Raw genomic sequence first — 19,967 nt, 5'->3', positions numbered from 1 at the left:
GGTACTACAGGGTGGCAAGGGCCACAGGACTCTGGTAGCGTGAGATAGTTCTTATAATCTTCTAGGTGGAAAGTCCTTACCAGGCCCGACTGTAGCAATGGAAATAGCCCAGGATCGTACCAGCTGGTGTTCCAGGAAAAGCTGGGCTGCTGTGGGTAAAACGGCTGCTGTGGGTACTGGCTGGAACCAGACTGATGTTGACACGGAGTGAAAACTGGCTGGAACCAGTTAAATAATAAATGTAACTTGAGAGCGATGAAATATGGAATGAAGTTTGGAGATTGAGAGCGGTAAAATTATAATGCCGGTGATAAATGATAATATGCAGAAAAGGGTACCGGCACTTTAAGAAGAGCTGACCTCTGCTGGAAGCTGGATGCTGAAAGCAGGTGGTTCTGTAGCTGGAAGCAGATGAATCCAATGAGGATAGGAGAGTCAGGCTACACCGCAGGTGGAATGCTGGTGCGGGTCTCTTTAGTGGAGGTTTGGAGATAGGAACTGGAACCTGGAAAACAACCACAGGAGAGAGACAAACTGGAACTAGGTTTGACAACCAAAGCACTGACGCCTTCCTTGCTCAGGCACAGCATATTTATACCTGCAGCAAGGAAGGGGTTGGCTAGGCAATTATGCAGATTAACAATACAGACAGCAGATTGGTGGAAATGATCAGATGACAAAATCCAAGATGGCTGCGCCCATGCAGACACTTGGAGGGAAGTTTGGTTTGTAATCCATGTGAGAATTGAAACAGCAATGGCGGTGCCGGCCACAGGAGACAGGAGACGCCAGACTGATGATTGCACATCTAAACCACGCGGGCACAGCGGAGGCCGCGGCTGACGTAATCGCCACTCTGACACTCTGCATGCAGGAACTCAGGGACAGCGGCGGAGGCCGCGGGGAACGCCATTCCAGATGTAACATGGCGCCGCGGTGACCGCGTCTCAGAGTGACAGGAGAGGAGGCAGGAATGTGGACATCAGTGTAACGGATGGGATCCGGTCCTGGAATGCTGAGCCAGCCTCAGGAGGCATCTGAAGGGTAAGTAATGGCGTCCAGATACCCGGATCGTGACAGGGACGAATTGATAATCTGTGAGGAGGGGGATGTACACGGTGATATATCGGAGGATGATGATGAGGTGGACATCTTGCCTCTGTAGAGCCAGTTTGTGCAAGGAGAGATTAATTGCTTCTTTTTTGGTGGGGGTACAAACCAACCTGTCATTTCAGTCACAGTCGTGTGGCAGACCCTGTCACTGAAATGATGGGTTGGTTAAAGTGTGCATGTCCTGTTTATACAACATAAGTGTGGGTGGGAAGGCCCAAGGACAATTCCATCTTGCACCTCTTTTTTCTTTAATTTTTCTTTGCGTCATGTGCTGTTTGGGGAGTGTTTTTTGGAAGGGCCATCCTGCGTGACACTGCAGTGCCACTCCTAGATGGGCCAGGTGTTTGTGTCGGCCACTAGGGTCGCTTATCTTACTCACACAGCTACCTCATTGCGCCTCTTTTTTTCTTTGCGTCATGTGCTGTTTTGGGAGTGTTTTTTGGAAGGGCCATCCTGCGTGACACTGCAGTGCCACTCCTAGATGGGCCAGGTGTTTGTGTCGGCCACTAGGGTCGCTTAGCTTACTCACACAGCTACCTCATTGCGCCTCTTTTTTTCTTTGCGTCATGTGCTGTTTGGGGAGTGTTTTTTGGAAGGGCCATCCTGCGTGACACTGCAGTGCCACTCCTAGATGGGCCCGGTGTTTGTGTCGGCCACTAGGGTCGCTTATCTTACTCACACAGCTACCTCATTGCGCCTCTTTTTTTCTTTGCGTCATGTGCTGTTTGGGGAGTGTTTTTTGGAAGGGCCATCCTGCGTGACACTGCAGTGCCACTCCTAGATGGGCCAGGTGTTTGTGTCGGCCACTAGGGTCGCTTAGCTTACTCACACAGCTACCTCATTGCGCCTCTTTTTTTCTTTGCGTCATGTGCTGTTTGGGGAGTGTTTTTTGGAAGGGCCATCCTGCGTGACACTGCAGTGCCACTCCTAGATGGGCCCGGTGTTTGTGTCGGCCACTAGGGTCGCTTAGCTTAGTCATCCAGCGACCTCGGTGCAAATTTTAGGACTAAAAATAATATTGTGAGGTGTGAGGTATTCAGAATAGACTGAAAATGAGTGGAAATTATGGTTTTTGAGGTTAAAAATACTTTGGGATCAAAATGACCCCAAATTCTATGATTTAAGCTGTTTTTTAGTGTTTTTTGAAAAAAACACCCGAATCCAAAACACACCCGAATCCGACAAAAAAAATTCGGTGAGGTTTTGCCAAAACGCGGTCGAACCCAAAACACGGCCGCGGAACCGAACCCAAAACCAAAACACAAAACCCGAAAAATTTCAAGTGCACATCTCTAGTACACATAGGGGTGTGGGATCCCCTACAGTGCACATCCTGCACCTAGAGCAAACCTCACACTGCTGCTGGCAAGCATGTCTCTCTGTGCCCTGCTCAGGGCAGATGCAAGGTTTCCGGGTGCCCTAGGCAGCATTTCACCCACCATCCCAGCTCCCACCAATTCATAATATGCCACACATTTGCGCCCCAAATTTACTGTATGCCACAGTGTGAATGATGCCATACAATGCCCCCAATGGATATTTATGCTAAACATCTGTGACACAATACATCTCAGCACCCATTAACACCCCCCCTCCCTCCCCCGCACACACATTAACCATGACAGGACTTATTAACACACACATTGCCAGTGCTCGTTAACCTACATCCAACCATACACACACACACACACACACACACACACACACACACACACACACACACACACACTGTCAGCACTCAATAAATCCAGCCCCCCCCACACACACTCACCCTGCCAGCACACAATAAATCCACCCCCACACACACACTCACCCTGCCAGCACACAATAAATTCACCCCCGCACACACACTCACCCAGTAAGCACACAATAAAACCACCCCACACACACACTCACCCTGCCAGCACACAATAAATCCACCCCCACACACACACACTCACCCAGTAAGCACACAATAAATTCACCCCCGCACACACACTCACCCAGTCAGCACACAATAAAACCACCCCACACACACACTCACCCTGCCAGCATACAATAAATCCACCCCCCACACACACTCACCCTGCCAGCACACAATAAATCCACCCCCCACACACACTCACCCTGCCAGCACACAATAAATCCACCCCCCACACACACACTCACCCTGCCAGCACACAATAAATCCACCCCACACACACTCACCCTGCCAGCACACAATAAATCCACCCAACACACTCATCCTGCCAGCACACAATAAATCCACCCCACACACACACACTCACCCTGCCAGCACACAATAAATCCACCCCCGCACACACACTCACCCTGTCAGCACACAATAAATTCACTCCCCCACACACACGCTCACCCTGCCAGCATACAATAAATCACCCCCCCCCCCCCACAGACACTCACCCTGCCAGCACACAATAAATCCACCCTACACACACACATACCATACCCTCCAACATTTTACACATAAAAAGCAGTATAAATTTCTTATACTTTCAATGGAAAAATGTAGAGTCAGAAATTGGTACAGACCATAGAAAAAAGGTGCTGTACATGTCAAAAAGGTACAGTTGGAAGGTATGACATACACTCACCATGTCAGCACACAATAAATCCACCCCCCCCCCCACACACACACACATACACTCCCCCTGTCAGCACACAATAAATCTACTACACACACACCCCCACACACACACATACACTCACCATGCTAGCACTCATTAACCTCCCCCCCACACACACATACACTCTAGTACCCCTTTCACATCGCCAAAATAACCCGGCTTTTTACCGGGTTGTTTCCAAGTCGAATTAAGGTGCGGTGTGAAAGCACCAAAGTGAATATCCCGGGACGTCCAACCCGGTATTGCAACCCGGGTTGAAAGAAGGGTTGAACACGTGTCGTACCTGAATTATTGTGCACTTAAAAGCTACAGTCCCGGGATATTCAACCTGGATCTGAAGAAATAGCGCTGATTGGCTGTTTCCAGTCAGCTGAGGTCTGTTTACTGTACTGCACTGTAAGCACATGTGTTGAAAAGCAATCAGCACAGTTCTGCACTCCTTTGGACCTAGTTCTGCACTCCTTTGGACCTCATTAGCCATGGCAAACTGGAGTGATGAGGAAGTCAGGTAGTTGCTGCGGGTCAGGGGTGAAGAAGAAATACGTAGGCAGATAACAGGTACAGTCAGGGATGTGATAACATATCGCAACATCAGTAAAATGCTTGCGGCATCAGTTTTTATTAGGTCCCAACTAGTAATGTGCACTGGAAATTTTTCGGGTTTTGTGTTTTGGTTGTGGATTCGGGTCCGCGGCCGTGTTTTGGATTCAGGCGCGTTTTGGCAAAATGTCCCTGAAAATTTTTTGTCGGATTCGGGTGTTTTTTTTTACAAAAAACCCTCAAAAACAGCTTAAATCATAGAATTTGGGGGTCATTTTGATCCCATAGTATTATTAACCTCAATAACCATAATTTCCACTCATTTCCAGTCTATTCTGAACACCTCACACCTCACAATATTATTTTTAGTCCTAAAATTTGCACCGAGGTCGCTAGATGACTAAGCTAAGCGACCCAAGTGGCCGACACAAATACCTGGCCCATCTAGGAGTGGCACTGCAGTGTCAGACAGGATGGCACTTCAAAAAATAGTCCCCAAACAGCACATGATGCAAAGAAAAAAAGAGGTGCACCAAGGTCGCTGGATGGCTAAGCTAAGCGACACAAGTGGCCGACACAAACACCTGGCCCATCTAGGAGTGGCACTGCAGTGTCAGACAGGATGGCACTTCAAAAAATAGTCCCCAAACAGCACATGATGCAAAGAAAAAAAGAGGTGCACCAAGGTCGCTGGATGGCTAAGCTAAGCGACCCAAGTGGCCGACACAAACACCTGGCCCATCTAGGAGTGGCACGGCAGTGTCAGACAGGATGGCAGATTTAAAAAATAGTCCCCAAACAGCACATGATGCAAATAAGAAAAGAGGTGCACCAAGGTCGCTGGATGGCTAAGCTAAGCGACCCAAGTGGCCGACACAAACACCTGGCCCATCTAGGAGTGGCACTGCAGTGTCAGACAGGATGGCACTTCAAAAAATAGTCCCCAAACAGCACATGATGCAAAGAAAAAAAGAGGTGCACCAAGGTCGCTGGATGGCTAAGCTAAGCGACACAAGTGGCCGACACAAACACCTGGCCCATCTAGGAGTGGCACTGCAGTGTCAGACAGGATGGCACTTCAAAAAATAGTCCCCAAACAGCACATGATGCAAAGAAAAAAAGAGGTGCACCAAGGTCGCTGGATGGCTAAGCTAAGCGACACAAGTGGCCGACACAAACACCTGGCCCATCTAGGAGTGGCACTGCAGTGTCAGACAGGATGGCACTTCAAAAAATAGTCCCCAAACAGCACATGATGCAAAGAAAAAAAGGAGTGCACCAAGGTCGCTGGATGGCTAAGCTAAGCGACCCAAGTGGCCGACACAAACACCTGGCCCATCTAGGAGTGGCACTGCAGTGTCAGACAGGATGGCAGATTTAAAAAAATAGTCCCCAAACAGCACATGATGCAAAGAAAAAAAGAGGTGCACCAAGGTCGCTGGATGGCTAAGCTAAGCGACCCCAAGTGGCCGACACAAACACCTGGCCCATCTAGGAGTGGCACTGCAGTGTCAGACAGGATGGCACTTCAAAAAATAGTCCCCAAACAGCACATGATGCAAAGATAAATTAAAGAAAAAAGAGGTGCAAGATGGAATTGTCCTTGGGCCCTCCCACCCACCCTTATGTTGTATAAACAGGACATGCACACTTTAACAAACCCATCATTTCAGCGACAGGGTCTGCCACATGACTGTGACTGAAATGACTGGTTGGTTTGGGCCCCCACCAAAAAAGAAGCAATCAATCTCTCCTTGCACAAACTGGCTCTACAGAGGCAAGATGTCCACCTCCTCCTCATCCTCCGATTCCTCACCCCTTTCACTGTGTACATCCCCCTCCTCACAGAGTATTAATTCGTCCCCACTGGAATCCACCATCTCAGTTCCCTGTGACTTTCTGGAGGCAATTGCTGGTGAATGTCTCCACGGAGGAATTGATTATAATTCATTTTGATGAACATCATCATCTCCACATTTTCTGGAAGTAACCTCATACGCCGATTGCTGACAAGGTGAGCGGCTGCACTAAACACTCTTTCGGAGTACACACTGGAGGAGGGGGGGGGGCAACTTAGGTAAAATAAAGCCAGTTTGTGCAAGGGCCTCCAAATTGCCTCTTTTTCCTGCCAGTATACGTACAGACTGTCTGACGTGCCTACTTGGATGCGGTCACTCATATAATCCTCCACCATTCTTTCAATGGTGACAGAATCATATGCAGTGACAGTAGACGACATGTCAGTAATCGTTGGCAGGTCCTTCAGTCCGGACCAGATGTCAGCACTCGCTCCAGACTGCCCTGCATCACCGCCAGCGGGTGGGCTCGGAATTCTTAGCCTTTTCCTCGCAGCCCCAGTTGCGGGAGAATGTGAAGGAGGAGCTGTTGACGTGTCACGTTCCGCTTGACTTGACAAGTGTCTCACCAGCAGGTCTTTGCACCTCTGCAGACTTGTGTCTGCCGGAAAGAGAGATACAACATAGGCTTTAAACCTAGGATCGAGCACGGTGGCCAAAATGTAGTGCTCTGATTTCAACAGATTGACCACCCGTGAATCCTGGTTAAGCGAATTAAGGGCTCCATCCACAAGTCCCACATGCCTAGCGGAATCGCTCCGTTTTAGCTACTCCTTCAATGTCTCCAGCTTCTTCTGCAAAAGCCTGATGAGGGGAATGACCTGACTCAGGCTGGCAGTGTCTGAACTGACTTCACGTGTGGCAAGTTCAAAGGGTTGCAGAACCTTGCACAACGTTGAAATCATTCTCCACTGCACTTGAGTCAGGTGCATTCCCCTTCCTTTGCCTATATCGTAGGCAGATGTATAGGCTTGAATGGCCTTTTGCTGCTCCTCCATCCTCTGAAGCATATAGAGGGATGAATTCCACCTCGTTACCACCTCTTGCTTCAGATGATGGCGGGGCAGGTTCAGGAGTGTTTGCTGGTGCTCCAGTCTTCGGCACGCGGTGTCTGAATGCCGAAAGTGGCCCGTAATTCATCTCTTGCACGCCCCTGTCATTTTTAAAAAAAATTCTGCACCACCAAATTCAATGTATGTGCAAAACATGGGACGTGCTGGAATTTGCCCACATGTAATGCAAGCACAATATTGGTGGCGTTGTTCGATGTCACAAATCCCCAAGAGAGTACAATTGGGGTAAGCCATTCTGCGATGATGTTCCTCAGTTTCCGTAAGAGGTGGTCAGCTGTGTGCCTCTTATGGAAAGCGGTGATACAAAGCGCAGCCTGCCTAGGAACAAGTTGGCGTTTGCGAGATGCTGCTACTGGTGTGACTAAAGTGATGGATAAAGGTGGAGCCATGGATATAGCTTATCTAGACTTTAGTAAGGCTTTTGACACAGTTCCACATCGCAGATTGCTAAATAAACTTGAAAGTTTGGGATTGGATATTAGGATTATTGAATGGATAAGATCTTGGTTGAAGGATAGAAAACAGAGAGTTGTGGTAAATGGAGTGCATTCACAGGAGGGAAATGTTACCAGTGGAGTACCCCAGGGATCTGTACTTGGACCAGTGCTTTTTAATATCTTTATTGGTGACATTGCAAATGGCATTAAAGGGAAAGTATGCCTTTTTGCAGATGACACAAAGGTATGCAACAGGGTAGACACACCAGGTGGGGTAAAACAAATGATTGAGGATCTAGGTAGACTAGAGGAATGGTCAAGAGTCTGGCAATTACAGTTTAATGCCAAAAAATGCAAAATCATGCACTTGGGTCTCAAAAATCCTAAAGCTAAATACAGTATTAATGGCACTATACTGGAAACTACTGAGGAGGAAAGGGATCTAGGAGTCACTATTTCAGATGACTTAAAAGCAGGTAAGCAATGTAACAAGGCAATGAGGAAGGCTAGTCAGATGCTTGGCTGCATTGGGAGGGGAATCAGCAGCAGAAAGAAAGAAGTAATAATGCCACTGTATAGGTCATTGGTACGGCCTCATCTAGAATACTGTATTCAGTTCTGGAGGCCATATCTTCAAAAGGATATTAATACATTAGAAACTGTACAAAGGAGGGCAACTAAAATGGTGCATGGCCTACATCACAAAACATACCCAGAAAGACTAAGAAATCTCAATATGTATAGTTTGGAGCAGAGAAGGGAAAGGGGGGACATGATAGAAACTTTCAAATATATGAAGGGTTTTAACAAAGTCCAGGAGGGAAACATTCTCCAAATGAAGAGAAGCAATAGGACACGAGGACATGCACTGAGACTGGAGGGGGGGAGGTTCAGGGGAAATTTGCGGAAAAATTATTTCACAGAAAGGGTAGTGGACAAGTGGAATAGCCTCCCATCAGAGGTGGTAGAGGCTAAGACAGTAGAGCAATTTAAACATGCATGGGATAGACATAAGGATATCCTTACAAAGAAATAAGAATCAAATAAGGTTAGTGTTAAAAAATAATATAAAAAAAATAAAAAAAAATAAGGGGCAGACTAGATGGGCCAAGTGGTTCTTATCTGCCGACAAATTCTATGTTTCTATGTTTCTATGGTGCCGCAGCTGCTGTTCTTGCTGCGGGAGGCAATACATCTACCCAGTGGGCTGTCACAGTCATATAGTCCTGAGTCTGCCCTGCTCCACTTGTCCACATGTCCGTGGTTAAGTGGACATTGGGTACAACTGAATTTTTTTAGACACTGGTGACTCTTTTTCTGAGGTCTGTGTACATTCTCGGTATCACCTGCCTAGAGAAGTTGAACCTAGATGGTATTTGGTACCAGGGACACACTAACTCAATAAATTCTCTAATTCCCTGTGAATTAACGGTGGATACCGGACACACGTTTAACACCACCCAGGCTGCCAAGGCCTGAGTTATCTGCTTTGCAGCAGGATGACTGCTGTGATATTTCATCTTCCTCGCAAAGGAGGAAGTACTACTGTACTACTGGAAGTAGTACAAGTGGTCTTCTGACTTCCCCTCTGGGATGACGATCGACTCCCAGCAGCAACAACAGCAGCGCCAGCAGCAGTAGGCGTTACACTCAAGGATGCATCGGAGGAATCCTAGGCAGGAGAGGACTCGTCAGACTTGACAGTGACATGGCCTGCAGGACTATTGGCTTTCCTGTCTAAGGAGGAAATTGACACTGAGGGAGTTGGTGGTGTGGTTTGCAGGAGCTTGGTTACAAGAGGAAGGGATTTAGTTGTCAGTGGACTGCTTCCGCTGTCACCCAAAGTTTTTGAACTTGTCAATGACTTCTGATGAATGCGCTCCAGATGACGTATAAGGGAGGATGTTCCTAGGTGGCTAATGTCCTTACCCCTACTTATTACAGCTTGACAAAGGCAACACACGGCTTGACAAATGTTGTCCGCATTTCTGTTAAAATAATTCCATACCGACGAGGTGATTTTTTTGTAATTTGACCAGGCATGTCAATGGCCATATTCGTCCTACGGACAACAGGTGTCTCCCCGGGTGCCTGACTTAAACAAACCACCTCACCATCAGAATCCTCCTTGTCAATTTCCTCCTCAGCACCAGCAACACCCATATCCTCATCCTGGTGTTGGGAAGGCCAGGCATCGCAACCGACACAATTGGACTCTCCTTGGGGATTTGTGATTTAGAAGAACGCACAGTTCTTTGCTGTGCTTTTACCAGCTTAAGTCTATTAATTTTTCTAGCGAGAGGATGAGTGCTTCCATCCTCATGTGAATCTGAACCACTAGCCATGAACATAGGCCAGGGCCTCAGCCGTTCCTTGCCACTCCGTGTCGTAAATGGCATATTGGCAAGTTTACGCTTCTCGTCAGACGCTTTCAATTTTGATTTTTGGGTCATTTTACTGAACTTTTGTTTTTTGGATTTTACATGCTCTCTACTATGACATTGGGCATCGGCCTTGGCAGACGACGTTGATGGCATTTCATCGTCTCGGCCATGACTAGTGGCAGGAGCTTCAGCACGAGGTGAAAGTGGATCTTGATCTTTCCCTATTTTACCCTCCACATTTTTGTTCTCCATTTTTTAATGTGTGGAATTATATGCCAGTAATATATCAATAGCAATGGCCTACTGTACCGTATTGCTATATATACACTGGTGGTCACAGCAAAATTCTGCACTGTCCTCCTACTATATACTGCGCACAACTAAAATGCAGCACAGGTATGGATGGATAGTATACTTGACGACACAGAGGTAGAGCAGTGGACTACTGTACCGTACTGCTATATATATACTGGTGGTCACAGCAAAATTCTGCACTGTCCTCCTACTATATACTGCGCACAACTAAAATGCTGCACAGGTATGGATGGATAGTATACTTGACGACACAGAGGTAGAGCAGTGGACTACTGTACCGTACTGCTATATATATACTGGTGGTCACAGCAAAATTCTGCACTCTCCTCCTACTATATACTGCGCACAACTAAAATGCAGCACAGGTATGGATGGATAGTATACTTGACGACACAGAGGTAGAGCAGTGGACTACTGTACCGTACTGCTATATATATACTGGTGGTCACAGCAAAATTCTGCACTGTCCTCCTACTATATACTGCACACAACTAAAATGCAGCACAGGTATGGATGCATATTATACTTGATGACACAGAGGTAGAGCAGTGGACTACTGTACCGTACTGCTATATATACTGGTGGTCACAGCAAAATTCTGCACTGTCCTCCTACTATATACTGCGCACAACTAAAATGCAGCACAGGTATGGATGGATAGTATACTTGACGACACAGAGGTAGAGCAGTGGACTACTGTACCGTACTGCTATATATATACTGGTGGTCACAGCAAAATTCTGCACTGTCCTCCTACTATATACTGCGCACAACTAAAATGCAGCACAGGTATGGATGCATAGTATACTTGACGACACAGAGGTAGAGCAGTGGACTGCTGTACCGTACTGCTATATATACTTGTGGTCACAGCAAAATTCTGCACTGTCCTCCTACTATATACTACAATGCAGCACAGATATGGAGCGTTTTTCAGGCAGAGAACGTAGATATTTTCAGCAAACTGAGCACAGATTTTTGCAAGCACACTGAGCATAGATATTTGCAGCACACTGAGCACAGATATTTGCAGCACACTGAACACAGAAACTGAGAGAACGCAGCCACGTCCTCTCGCTATCATCTCCAAAGCACGAGTGAAAATGGCGGCGACGCGCGGCTCCTTATATAGAATACGAATCTCGCGAGAATCCGACAGCGGGATGATGATGTTCGGGCGCGCTCGGGTTAACCGAGCAAGGCCGGAGGATCCGAGGCTGCCTCGGAACCGTGTAAAATGGGTGAAGTTCGGGGGGGTTCGGATCTCGAGGAACCGAACCCGCTCATCACTAGTCCCAACAGCAGGTGGTCAATAAGTTGAAGGCACTCAAGAAACAATATCACAAGGTTAATGACCACAATAGGAACCGCAGTGGTGTTGCCCGCATGGATTGGCAGTATTTTGAGCTGTGTGCCCATGCACTTGGCCATACCGCATTAAGCAGCCCGGTGACATTGTCATCCAGTCTGGCTGCCGCTGAAACTAGCCAGGCCTGTGCTGCAGAATCCCTTCCTCTTGTAGTAACCTGCATTGTTTGTGGATGAGCCTACATCCATGGCGGTTGATCCACAGCTGATGGAAGAAGAAGCCGGTGTGTTGCCTACAACACAGGTGGCTGATGAGATACAACCTGGACTTAGTGTGGCCGCAACAACCCCAACATCAACAAACCCAATGCAGCCTTTATGAATATTCAAAAGTAATTGGAGATGAATTACAACTAAAATAATATTAAAAATGATAAATGTTGCAGTATATGCAGTGTGTAGGTGGGAGGAGACCACAGACACGCTTTCTATCATCACTGCAGTTTTCTATAGCCCCGCTGCAATTCACATTTGTAAAGAAATTTTTGATCTCTTGCACCCACAGTATATACTGTACCGCCACGCAGGAGGAGGCCTAACAAGACAGAACAGGCAGCCAAAGCCATGACGACTGTTCTGTTGGATAAGTTTGAACAAATGGACGCAGCCATGGCAGCCAGGGTAGATGCTCGCATAGACTGTTTCCTGGCAGCGGAACAAGCCATGCAGAACAATTTTTTGGATCATATTAGAGACATGCAGGTGGAAAATAACAGAGATGCTCGTGAGCGACAGAGAGAGAACTAGGACTTTCTCACGTCTCTATTTGGTAGCCGAAGTCAACGCTTAGGGTACCCACATAATATGCCTCGCCAATACAGTCACTCATATCCCCATTTCAATCCTGCACCTTACCCAGCACTGTATGAGTATAGTCATCCCCAACCACCCCCTACACAGAGGCTGGTAGACCCTAATGCACCAGTGTACCCAGCACCGTATGAGTATAATCATCCCCAACCACCCCCTACACAGAGGCCGGTAGACCCTAAAGCTCCGGTGTATCAAAATGTACCTTAATCTCAAAGGTTTTTATTTATATTACCTGAGTATATGCTGACTTGTTGTTGTTGTTGTTATATTTTAGAAAAAACTTAAAACATTAATAATATGGTATACATTAACATAGTATTGTTATTTGGTATTTACAGAGCTTGTTTTGTATAAAGTAAAAAGGTGTCACACCTGTTTTGTAAAACCTACTGAAATGTAATTTTTCAACAAAAAACAAAGTATAACACACAATAGCAGTTGAACATGGGCACAGAAGTAGAATGGCAATAAACATTTTTGGGAAACTATAACAAAACAAACTAAAAAACATTTAAACCAACAAAGATGAAAAGTTGTCCATTATTGCAGCCCTAATTTGTTCCGCACTTGATGCATGGTCACCCAAATATGACTCCGGATCAAGTGCAGAATAGACACATTCAGAGTCCTTTACTGTCCACTCCGGTAGGAATTCCTCCCTCCTAAACTCGCATACAGTATGCTGCCACAATGTTAGGCATAATCAAAAGGTCCACATCGTTCCTTTTCAAAAGACAACGACCTTTCAAAACCAATTCTGGCAGAGCTTAGGGTGTGAGTATATGCAGGGCCGGTTCTAGACCATGCGGCACCCAGGATGAAAGTTTCCTTTGACGCCTGCCCCCCCCCCCCTTCCCCACACACAAAAAAAAACCTGGTAAAAAAGGGTTAGTGCGCGCCAAAAAATAGGGAATTGGCTTCATAGGGAAGGGGCGTGGTCACAGTTATACACCCTGTAGTTGTGCCCCCTGTAGCTGTGCCCCCAGTGGATTTGTTCCCTGTAGTTTTGCCCCTTGTAGCTGTGCCCTCAGTAGTTGTGCCCCCATTGCTGTGCCCTCAGTAGTTGTGCCCCTGTAGTTTTGACCTGTTGCTGGGCCCTCAGTAGTTATGCCCCTGTAGTTTTGCCCCCTGTTGCTGTGCCCTCAGTAGTTGTGCCCCTGTAGTTTTGCCCCCTGTTGCTGTACCCTCAGTAGTTGTTCCCCTGTAGTTTTGACCCGTAGCTGTGCCCTCAGTAGTTGTTCCCCTGTAGTTTTGACCCGTAGCTGTGCCCTCAGTAGTTGTTCCCCTGTAGTTTTGACCCGTAGCTGTGCCCTCAGTAGTTGTGCCCCTGTAGTTTTGCACCCTGTTGCTGTGCCCTCAGTAGTTGTGCCCCTGTAGTTTTGCCCCTGTTGCTGTGCCCTCAGTAGTTGTGCCCCTGTAGTTTTGCCCCCTGTTGCTGTGCCCTCAGTAGTTGTGCCCCTGTAGTTTTGCCCCCTGTTGCTGTGCCCTCAGTAGTTGTTCCCCTGTAGTTTTGACCTGTTGCTGGGCTCTCAGTAGTTGTGCACCTGTAGTTTTGACCCATTGCTGTGCCCTCAGTAGTTGTGCCCCTGTAGTTTTGCCCCCTGTTGCTGTGCCCTCAGTAGTTGTGCCCGTTGCTGTGCCCTCAGTAAATGTGCCACTTGTTGATGTGCCCCTAGTAGCGGCACTTGAAAAAAAATACTCACCAGCCCGCTCCTGCTTCCCGACCGCTGCTGCTGTACTCCGTTTCTGGCCGCCGCACCTTGGATCTATGAGAGAGACATCATGATGTCTCCCCATAGCGCCGCACACTGCACAGACACTAGAGGTTAAATATGACCTCTAGCGTCTGCTCCCACAATGCCGTGCAGTGCACGATGATGTCAGGCGCACCGCATGGCACCGGTAGTACCAGTGGCGCCCTCAGTACAGCGGCACCCTGGGCAAGAAGCCTGCTTGCCCGTGGCAAGATCCACTACTGAGTATATCTTATCTGGTTTGGGGTCAGCTGACCGTGTTGCGTGAACCCCTTCATCAACCATCTTCTCAAAGGGTAAGCTGCATCCCCAATTTTATGGACCAGTACGTCCACTCCATCAACTGTTTTAGAGTTCTACACAAAGAGTAAAAAAAAATACATTAAGAATAGGAGCAGACTCCTCCGTTAGGGGCAGACTGGGTGCCGCAGATGGGGTGTTGGCGTTTGCGGGTAAGATTAAATAATATTTGGGTGCAATGATGGAATCACGTTATTTAGGAAACATTACCCCCTATTTTAGTGCTCAGGACGACATCTATAAGCATGAACAACAGGGCCAGCTATAATAACAGTTAAAAAATGAAAATGTACTTACCCCTCTAGGGAACAGCCAGCCACCTTGCTTTTCCTCTGCTAGCCGGAACAGTTCTGAATTGGCAAGTACCCCAGCATCATGTGCCCATCCAGGCCAACCGATAAATACATCTATGAAGCTGGGAAACAAAGCAAATTAGTTAGGAAATGTAGAAATATAAATGTAAAAAAAAAAAAAAAAGGACAGAACATCCTTACCAATATTTATGATCCACCACAGCCTGTAAAACTATGGAGTGCCACCTTTTCGGTTGTACTAATCAGCATGGTCATCGTGAGGGGCTATGATAGGAATGTAGGTACCATCAATTGCACCTGCGCATTGGGAATATCCGTGGATCTTGAAACCATTTATGGTGTCCTGTAAGAGCTGTCCTTGGGGTAGACAAATAAATCGATCGTATAGACTTTGCACCAGTGCCCGTGTGATTTCATAAACGATGTTGCACACTGTTGATATGCCCACACCAAATAGGCACGACAGGGTGCGATATTCACCGGGAGTTGCGTACCACCACAATGCTATCGCTAGCCTCCTACTTGGCTCTATGGGTGCACGGAAGTTTGCGGTCTGCCTAGCAAGTGTTGGGGTCAATAGATCCAAGAGATAATGGAAGGTCTGCCGTAACATCCTGAAGTGTGACTTTCACTGGATATCATCAAAATTAAGGACGCTGTGATGAACGCTTGTCCATGCTGCCTTTCTCTGGACTACAATCCTCGGTCAGAAGAGATGTGGAGGTTCAGGATAGTCGACACCGATGCTGTTGTGAGAGATCTCCTCCTGTGCAGATATTGTCTCCGCAAAATATCCCTTTCAGACCAAAAATTCAACCTACTTTGTCTTGTTAAATAGCTGCAAAAGAAGCTACAGACACTGAGAAGCTGTAATAACCTCTCACAACCTGAATCCAGCAGCAGTACAGCTGAGAAAATCATGAATTCCGGGCTCTGCGCTGGGACATGTGCTCTGTCGGCCATGATTGCTGCAATGTGAGCGTTCCCCAGCCCCCTCCTTTTCTTATAGAAAACTGGGAACCAATCAAGTCCTTTTAAAATGACATCACATGGGTGACCCGGGTTGAACAAAAAGACACAAACACGGCAATAACCCGGGAATAACCCAGGTGAAATATTGCAATGTGAACGTGACCTGAGTTTGCGATGTGAAAGGGGTATAGCCCTATCAGCAATAATTAACACACACAAGCCCCTACACATACACTCAGCCACCCATGAAATCCTGTCTCCAAAATAAAAGCATAACAGACCTGCCTTAGCTGGTTCCATGCAGCAGCAGCGGCTAATGTTACTTAGGGGGCGGAGCCTCCCATGTGATTGTGAGTGACAGGCCAGCAGCACCCAGTATCCTGACAGGGGCACCATTCTGCCACCGGTATACTGGCGAGGTAGGTGACTCTATGGGTGTCCACGACACCCATAGAGGGAGAATAGAACCTGGCTTAGTCGTACTCGCCCCCCTGCCGGCATTCCACCGCTTGAGATGCCGATGTTGGCATAATGACATTCTGCATCCCGAGCGGAGGTAAATCATACCGAACCTGCTATCTTCTACACATGTGCCAGCTTCCAGAATGTCACTGGCGGGATGGTGCTGGCTACAGAAGGTCGGTATGGGCACACTACACAGAAGAGGAGGGATGCCCTGAGGCATAAATACCCTGGGTACACTGTGGCAGGGACAAATTTAAATGAATAAATATTCTCTGTTCTCCGTAATATGTTGGCGCTATATACTGTACACTAAGGGTCATAATAACCATTTTTTTTATTTTTGTATAATGTAATTTTCACATTTTATGTCACAAAACTAAATCTTAAGTTCACTATTGGACCCTTGGTCAATGTAAACTAGAGTCTTATGTCATGTCTTTTGCAGAGGTTAAAGTGAGCCGGAACCGGGGCGGAACTGCATTCTGCCAGTTCCATTTGGAGACGGAACGCAGTTCCGCCTCCGGTTCACCTAACCTAGGGCAATGCCGGGTGCCCGCTGAGGCTGTGTTAGCAGCGGGTGCCGGCTCTTTCACCCTAAGCGCTGCCGGAAGCTGGAGCTCACTCCTGAGCTCCGGCTTCCGGTTCAGGCAGTGTGTGCGGCTATGCGCTATGGGAGAGACGTCATGACGTCTCACCCATAGCTGCGAGGAGCGGGCACCAGACAGAGGCTGTGGTCTGGAGGCAGAAGCGGGGCAGGTGAGTATTGTGTTTTTTTTTTTTTCTTTTGTGTGTGTAAGCAGCGCTACTAGAGGGGGGAAACTGGGGACATATTTACTGGGGGGCAAACAAACTGGGGGCAAACCAACTGGAGGCATATCTACTGGGGGCAAACCTACTGGGGGCATATTTATAGCGGGCAAAACTACAGGGGGCACATCTACTGGGACAAAACTATGGGGGCATTACTACTGGGGGCATAACTACTGGGGGCATTACTACTGGGGGCATTACTACTGGGGTCACAACTACTGGTGGCAAACCTACTGGGAGCATATCTACAGCGGGCATAACTACAGGGGGCACATTTACTGGGGACATAACTACTATTATGTGGTGTAATGTGAATAAGATTGTGCTACTGTGCGGCGTAATTTGAATTAGGGATACTATTGGGTGACCACACCCCCTTTTCTCTGACGTCCTAGTGGATGCTGGGAACTCCGTAAGGACCATGGGAAATAGACGGGCTCCGCAGGAGACTGGGCACTCTAAAGAAAAGATTAGGTACTATCTGGTGTGCACTGGCTCCTCCCTCTATGCCCCTCCTCCAGATCTCAGTTAGAATCTGTGCCCGGCCAGAGCTGGGTGCTCCTAGTGGGCTCTCCTGAGCTTACTAGTAAAGAAAGTATTTATTAGGTTTTTTATTTTCAGTGAGCTTCTGCTGGCAACAGACTCACTGCTACGTGGGACTAAGGGGAGAGAAGCAAACCTACCTGCTTGCAGCTAGCTTGTGCTTCTTAGGCTACTGGACACCATTAGCTCCAGAGGGTTCGAACACAGGCACCTGTCCTCGATCGTCCGTTCCCGGAGCCGCGCCGCCGTCCCCCTCGCAGAGCCAGAAGAACAAAAGCTTGAAGACGACGAAATCGGCGGCAGAAGACTCCTGTATTCATTTAAGGTAGCGCACAGCACCGCAGCTGTGCGCCATTGCTCCCAGCACACTTACACACTCCGGTTACTGTGGGGTGCAGGGCGCTGGGGGGGGGGGGGGGGGGGCGCCCTGGTCAGCAATTGAAGTACCTTTTGGCAATAAAAATACATATATACAGTCTGGCACTGTATATATGTAAAACCCCCCGCCATTTTTTTACACAGAAAGCGGGACAGAAGCCCGCCACTGAGTGGGCGGGGCCTTCTTCCTCAGCACACCAGCGCCATTTTCTCTTCACAGCTCCGCTGGAAGCAGCTCCCCAGGCTCTCCCCTGCAGTATCCAGGTACAAGAAGGGTAAAAAAGAGAGGGGGGCACATAAATTTAGGCGCAAATAAAACATATAAGGCAGCTATTGGGTAATCACTTATTATAAGTAAAAATCCCTGTGTTATATAGCACTGTGGTGTGTGCTGGCATACTCTCTCTCTGTCTCCCCAAAGGACTTTGTGGGGTCCTGTCCTCAGTCTGAGCATTCCCTGTGTGTGTGCGGTGTGTCGGTACGGCTGTGTCGACATGTTTGATGAGGAGGGTTACGTGGAGGCGGAGCAAGGGCAGATAAGTGTGGTGTCGTCGCCCCCGTCGGGGCCGACGGATATGTGGAAGGTCTTAAACGACAATGTAAGCTCCTTACATAAAAGGTTTGATGACGCTGCAGCCTTGGGACAGCCGGGGTCTCAGCCCGCGCCTGCCCAGGCGACTCATAAACCGTCAGGGGCTCATAAACGCCCTCTATCTCAGATGGTTGACACAGATGTTGACATGGAGTCCGACTCAAGTGTCGACGATGATGAGGCACATTTACAGTCTAAAATGACTAAGGCCATCCGATACATGATTATTGCAATGAAAGATGTATTACACATTTCTGAGATTAACCCTGTTAATACCAAGAGGGTTTATATGTTTGGGGAGAAAAAGCAGCCAGTGACTTTTCCCCCATCTGATGAATTAAATGAATTATGTGAAGTAGCGTGGAGTTCCCCTGATAAGAAACTAGTGATTTCTAAGAGGTTACTGATGGCGTACCCTTTCCCGCCAACGGACAGGTTACGTTGGGAAACATCCCCTAGGGTGGACAAGGCGCTGACACGCTTATCTAAAAAGGTGGCCCTGCCGTCTCAGGATAAGGCCGCCCTAAAGGAGCCTGCGGATAGAAAGCAGGAAGCTATCCTGAAGTCAGTGTATACACACTCTGGTACTCTACTGAAACCTGCTATTGCTTCAGCCTGGATGTGTAGTGCTGTAGCAGCATGGACAGATACTCTGTCAGACGACATAGATTCCCTCGACAGGGATACTGTTTTGCTAACCCTGGGCCATATAAAAGACGTCGTCTTATATATGCGGGATGCTCAGAGGGACATTTGCCTGCTGGGCTCTAGAATTAATGCTATGTCCATTTCTGCCAGGAGGGTCTTATGGACTCGGCAATGGACAGGAGATGCTGATTCTAAAAAACACATGGAGGTTTTGCCTTATAAGGGTGAGGAATTGTTTGGGGACGGTCTATCGGACCTCGTGTCCACAGCGACAGCTGGAAAGTCGACCTTCTTGCCTCAGGTTTCCTCACAGCCTAAGAAAGCACCGTATTATCAAATGCAGTCCTTTCGTTCTCAGAAAGGCAAGAGGGTCAGGGGCGCATCCTTTCTTGCCAGAGGCAGGGGTAGAGGTAAGAAGCTGCACCATGCAGCCAGTTCCCAGGAACAAAAGTCCTCCCCTGCTTCCACTAAGTCCACCGCATGACGTTGGGGCTCCACAGGCGAAGCCAGGTGCGGTGGGGGAGCGTCTCTGAAACTTCAGCAACCAGTGGGTTCGCTCACAGGTGTATCTCTGGGCTGTACAAATTGTATCTCAGGGATACAAGCTGAAATTCGAAGCGACTCCCCCCCGCCGTTACCTCAAATCAGCCTTGCCAGCTTCCCCCATG

The 19,967-nt window shown here is 47.9% G+C and overlaps 1 long non-coding RNA gene across 3 annotated transcripts in view; it reads right to left on the bottom strand.

The window, feature by feature from the left end:
* The window catches only part of LOC134987273 (uncharacterized), a 109,855-nt gene that overhangs the window by 30,307 nt on the left and 59,581 nt on the right, over nt 1–19,967 (bottom strand). For all 3 annotated transcript variants that reach the window (XR_010192968.1, XR_010192966.1, XR_010192967.1), the window contains exon 2: nt 14,875–14,992. This is a non-coding gene — a long non-coding RNA (uncharacterized LOC134987273). The remainder of the gene's footprint in view (nt 1–14,874; nt 14,993–19,967) is intronic.

Source organism: Pseudophryne corroboree, chromosome 2 (genome assembly GCF_028390025.1).
Source record: "Pseudophryne corroboree isolate aPseCor3 chromosome 2, aPseCor3.hap2, whole genome shotgun sequence".
In the NCBI taxonomy this organism is placed as follows: domain Eukaryota; kingdom Metazoa; phylum Chordata; class Amphibia; order Anura; family Myobatrachidae; genus Pseudophryne; species Pseudophryne corroboree.
This window is presented reverse-complemented; position numbering and strand designations above follow the sequence as displayed.